Source organism: Micromesistius poutassou (assembly GCF_964030765.1).
Source record: "Micromesistius poutassou genome assembly, chromosome: 8".
NCBI lineage: Eukaryota > Metazoa > Chordata > Actinopteri > Gadiformes > Gadidae > Micromesistius > Micromesistius poutassou.
The window spans coordinates 8773790-8780046 of record NC_140278.1 but is presented as its reverse complement, the minus strand read 5'-3'; the positions used below and the strand labels follow the sequence as shown (position 1 = coordinate 8780046).

Genomic DNA, 6257 nt, shown 5'->3' with positions numbered 1-6257 from the left:
ATTTTGTTTATCATCATTTCTATTAACTTCTGCGAGGCGCATAAAGTGGTCATGTAGATCGGTCGTCTGCCCGTCTATTGCGCGTATCACACATGAGCAGATCTTGCACACAACGTCAGTCGTGTCCCTTGGCTGTCCTATTTGTTGTATATTTGTTGATGTTGTTATTGTCATGCGTGTTCTGGTTATTTGCGCATGATTAAACATGAGTCTTTATATGGCGATAAAACAAAGCTTTGTTGCGTTTTTTTTCCTTCTTTTTGAAGTGGGGATCGGGGGTGCGCCAACCCGGTTGGGACGTAAAGGGGGTGCGCAGGAAAAAAAGTTTGGGAACCGCTGCTCTAGATCTACCATCTCTTGTCTCTCGATCTCTTGTCTCGTGCTGGATGACGTAGCCTACACGGCCGAGAATCGGATAAGATTATCCTGTAGTGTGGGGTGTTCCGTCTTGTGTTCTAATCTTATGTCGGATCGGAGAGCAAAAATCGGCTGCGATTCTCGTTAAGTGTGGGGTGTACTCCGACTCAAAAATCGCATAAGATAAAAAAAATCGTGTAGTGTGGGGCAGCCTTAATTAGTAGGGGTAAATCACTCTTCCCTGAATGGCTGGAAATCAGAGGATCTAGGTCCCTAACCCCCAGGCCTATTAGTCTCGTGTCTACTCTGCCTGCTCAGTTGAAGTACAATAGCTTAGGCTTCAGAATTTAGACCTGTCACAGTGAAGACCTAAAGAATAGAATACCAGTAAGTAGCTGTGTGTGTGACTTACCCTGTATTCCCCCTAACTACTACACTTTAAGGACAGAGGGTGAGACGCCCCTACTTCAGAGAAGAAAAACTCCACAATAAAAGCAATAGTGTAAAAGTTGAAAAATTAGTGGTTATTTATTATACTAGTTTTCTTATGCTAAGTAAAATAGAAAAGTAAATGAAAAATAGAAATAAACATATATATATATATATATATAAAATGTAAAGCATAGAGGAATAGCTTCCCTATCAACCTGTAACCACCATATAATGTTCAAAACCTTACATCAACATCCACTTCACCAGAGTGGCTCAATAACACTTTCACGGTTTGGCTTAACAACACTATCACTATTACACAACAGTAACAAGTATGTCAATTGTAACTTCAGAAACGGTTTTGCACCATACACATAATAACACTCAATAACAATATGTCCACTCTCGGTTCAATGTTCCTTTTGGTTCGGATTGTCCACGTTACGTGTGTGCCGACCGTTCACCAATTAGACATGTCCATCACGAGTGCGTTGCTGTCCGTTGAGAATGATAGCCAAGCCATGTGTGGCAGCAGGGTAGCCTATTTACTCACCCACCGCACCGTGCATCAATGGCGGGAGAGGGAGAGAGCAGGAGCCACAGACACGTCCCGGTCTGTAGCAGTGAACTGGCTGGCTCTTCGTTCTTTGGCGTGACAAGCTTCCAACGTTGGCGACGGGCTAGTAATATAACTGAATAGTCAACACTTTGCACTACCTAGCGAGGACGGTCGCCTCGCACTACGCGAACTATACTTGTTAATAATACGACCCCGGATGAATCTTCAGCGCTGATGGTGTGGAGTCTTCCGCTCCTCCACACGCCACTCCAGCCGTAACTGTTCCGTAGCTCAGATTAAAACATGTCGCACACGCAATAACTAAGAGCTAAACTGGTATTCAACTGATCTATCATACCGAAATCTCCGTCAGCATGGGACCTCGCCGAGCGCCGCCATCTTCTTCGTTCTTCCTCACCAACTCTCTCAGGTCCCGCTCTCTCAAGCTCTCTCCTCTCATTCGCCAGTGCACTGCATGCGAGTACCGATTGGCCGAGCCTATGGCGAAGTTCATGGGTGCGATTGGGTGAGGCTATTTTGAGGGAAAGGTTATCGTAGGGTAGCCTGGTGCTACCAGACCATCGTACTTCATTTCATTTGTACAGAAGGTCTGGAACTGCTGTAATTGGCAAACGTTCACTCACTTGGAGGCGGGTGTCTGTTGAAGTTTAAAACTATTGGATCTGCCCAGTGCCACTCTGGATCTGCCATAACCAATCGCAATAGCGTTTGGTCGTGACGTCTGTCATGCACCGGTGTCGTGCCAGAAGTTGATTTTTGCCAGAAACTGATTTTCACCATCTACCCAACAACAATAGGCCTATTAGGCTACTGGACACACAGGAGGCTATCAAACACATAAACAGAGATAAAAAAAATAAAAAATAAAAACAACATTTGATGATCTTTCTCACACTATCGTCATTATCGGATCATTCAATGATCGCTTCATAAACGCTTGATTGGCCTACATTCTGAACAGCCAACGTTCATCACCGCCAAATGTGTTAAAATATGTTTTATTGTCTCACAAATACTTATCATCGATATAAACTGTGGCATACTGGCGCTGTTTGAGCCTGACGAAAGCAGCCATAGCGCCACAGAATCAGCGCTTCACAACTTTAACAGACCGTGCGCGCTCCCGCGGACCGGAAATCAGTTTCTGGCAAAAATCAACTTCTGGCACGACACCGGGACCGGCCGGAAACTACGTTGCGTGCATGCGCAGGCTGTGTACACAAACAAAACTAGATGAAGCGTGAAGATGTCTGTCAACGATAGCTGCAGGTTTTGTTCATCTAATTTTAGAGTTCAAGGAACAATTACAAATTCTACATTAATATTCGATAGTAAGGACAGAGATAATGTTTGCAGTCAACTATCGAGGCTGGGTCTTGTCATTGACAATACGTCGCTACTTCGACGTCATCGTTCTCAGCCACTTCCTCTGTTCGCTGATTGGTCACACAGAAATTTGTTCGGGTAAAATCCCACTAACAAGCCCCAGCCCCAGACTGACTACTGAAGGGAAAATGAAATTTGGGCGGAAGTAGGTGGGCGGGCGGAGCCAGGCTAATCGTAGGGGCTACATATCAAGAAATATATGCACACTCTAGGTGTACACCTACACATGATCCTTTTCAAAAACTCTTCCAGTCTCTCTTCTTCCCTCCTTTCATGTCTTCTGTCTCTCTGCCTCTCTGTGTGGACCTTGTTGGATTTCAAATTGTTAGTTTGGTGTTACTTAGCCTATATTTTATTTATATTACAAGTGCCTTTCGAGCTAAGCACAGAAAGAACAAGTAGGCTTCTATAGGCTAGATAATCCATAGGCTATGTTACAGTTTCAAATATGTTAATAAGGACATGTTATTTTAATTCAGATTTAACATTAATTCCATGTTGTTACTTTTCAATATCAGTCATTAGGCTAAATAAAGTCACGTTTGGCAATTAGCGGAGTCCAAGTAACCTATTCTCGCAATATAGACCCTAAAGGTCTAAAGGCCCTCCTCAAAACAAAATTACAAGGTGTCTTAATGTAGTGTAGGCTATCAACCAATGACCAAATTACTAAACTAATTAAAGGCCATGACACACTGTTACCTTCTGTTAAATTCCTTATTTCTGGGTCAGACTGGTAATAAATTCTGAGGTCTTGGTTAAATACATATCTATGGCAGCAGGTATCAGTATACAGCTGTGTTCCCATGTCAATGCATGATTAAATGCATGATTAAAACATATCTAAACACATTTTGAATGTCCTACGTCAACAACAGCCAATGGCTTTTATTTAAGCCTTCCTTGAATTTGTTGATAGGCCTACTAAGTAAACGAAATTTGGATTATGGTTATCTAGCTCTTCGCACGCCCGCTGACATTTTGCAGATTCTCTCTCCAGCCAAACTCCCATTAAGGCAACCCTGCCTTAATGACACATCCAATACTAACTCGAGCGACTTTGAGTAACATCTCGTTTGCTAAATGACAGAATGATAAAAGACGAGCATGCTCGTCATCGAACAGTGGACTATGCGTGTCGACGTAGTAACAGTTGACAGTTGACGTAGTAACAGTTGACACACAGAGGCCCTGACAGCACGGCTGCCAACCAGAGAGCCAAGCCCTGCAGGTGAACATCCATCTCTGATGTGTGATATTCCCCACCAGCTATCAGCTCCGTCCTTTGTCCCCCCCAGCCCAGTGGATGCCCTACGCGCTTTGCACACACACACACACACACACACACACACACACACACACACACACACACACACACACACACACACACACACACACACTGTAATGTAATGTGGTCGCTGACCAACCCGGTATCACGCAATTTCGTGCTCATGCGCGCGAACGTTATCTATTGAATCGTGTCCCAGAGCACGATTGTCTTGACTTGTTTCGTGCTACACGGAACGAAATGTAAACCCATGCATTTTGATGGGGTTGTCCTTGATCATTTCTCATAGAGCTGATGCACGCTAGGGGGCGACGTTGAGCCATAAATCCCTCACAGTGGGATCCCATGGATGTAATTGGTAAGTACGGGTACTGCTGAGGTAAACTAGACCACCCCATGAATGTATTTACCAAAAAAGGCGTAGGCCTACACCTGAAGTAAACTAGCTCAATAACGTCGGGTTTATGCAAACGTATACACCAAAGACCACATTATCCCTATTTTTCATTTATTTTCAACATTAGAAATAATCATCCATGGTTTTGAATGGCGAGGGTCAAACGCTGCGCACTTGTAACGGCTTAAAACGTGGGTGTCTAAATAATGAACATAATTCATAACTGTTATACAGTCATATTTCTGCCACTTTCCCACAACTGATTGTGAATAAATTGCCAATGGGCGCCAACACTGGAATTATTATAGAGTGCTGTGATTCATGTATGCTTTTAGTGATTCATTTATATATTCAACTTATTTACTTGATTAAGGCTACTTAATATGTTACTTTGGGTGAACGTTAAAGGTTATATATAGTGTTGCGACCTGTGATGAGTCTGACTGGTAGAAAGAGTTGATTTACCTTGACTTTATTGCTCTGTTGTCATGACAATAACGCCACTGGCTATCCGATGTAAAAATCCTTCAAGTTTATTTACCGTTCTCTCTCTTAACTAGGCTACATGAATAAAATTTAAAAATATATATTTTTGGTGGATTATCCTCTGGCCTGTATAATAACAAAATGAATGCAGTGGTAAGTAAAAAGCAATACAACAAAATCAGACACGCCGTGCTTTTGCAACTTTATTTGGGAGGTGACTAGCCTTTATTTAAATAGACTAATTTGTCACGTATTAAGTAGTAATAATCATTATTATTGCTTTTTCATATTTTTCAGACCTTATACATATTTACATCCTGGTTTTATATATATATATATATATATATATATATTAGTGGTGGGCATAGATTTTTTTTTTAATCTAGAGATTAATCTAGATTAATCTTGGAATTAATCTAGATTAATCTTGGAATTAATCTAGATTAATCTAGATTAAAATGGCTCATTTGAATTCTGCCGAAGGCATTCATAATGTGTGTGTGCTACCTAAATAATGACTAAAAGTAAGTCTTTGAGAACGTGTTTCTCAAGCCAGGTGGCGCATTGGACCAGGGGCTCATCTCCTGTTTCCAAAATGCATCACAAACTACACCTGAGGTGTAATTGAGATGAAAATTATGAACCAGCTGTGGGCGTCCTGCTGGACCTGTCTCCTCCTCTCCATGTTGCTGTGTGAGCCTGTGTTGTGCAAAGGAAGTTGCGGTGGCTCCAGGGGCTCCTCGCGAGGCACCTCCTCGCACAGCTCAAACGCGGGAAAATATAACGGCGCCGGGACGCGCTCTCGCTACAGGTCCACGGGACGCTCGTCTCGGCAGCGGCAGCCGGGGCGGCGGTGGCTGTAGTGTTGACGGCAGTCGGCTGGTACGCGTCCGCCTACCGCCGTACCAAGGCGGGCAGCTCGGAGGAGTGTCATCGCTCACCCAAGTTGTTTCTATTATCATTGCTACATTGTCTCCAGCATATGGAGCGATTATGGACAGTATATTTTATGAAACACTCAGCTTCTGGTTAGTTCAACTTTGAGAATAGATTAACGGCGATATTTTTTTTATCGCCCGATAAGTCTCGCGTTAACGCAGCACGTTAACGCCGATAACGGCCCACCACTAATATATATATATATATATATATATATACTTACATCCTGGTTCTACTGTAGGCCTACTGTTGTTGCATATTTTGTATTGTAAATAATGTTTCTTGCATTTTCTGATATTGTCCTTTTCTGCACAATTTCTGTAGGCATTGCCACTTTTCATTTCACTACACATCCTGCATGTGTATGTGACAATTACAATTCTTGAACTCTT

The 6257-nt window shown here is 42.7% G+C and overlaps 1 pseudogene across 1 annotated transcript; it reads left to right on the top strand.

Annotated features, from left to right (window-relative positions):
• Positions 1-5555: 5555 nt before the first annotated feature.
• On the top strand, positions 5556-5991 carry LOC311351552 (shadow of prion protein pseudogene; annotated as a pseudogene). Its single transcript has one exon. The product of its transcript is annotated as a shadow of prion protein pseudogene (transcript).
• The last annotated feature ends 266 nt before the right edge of the window (positions 5992-6257 follow it).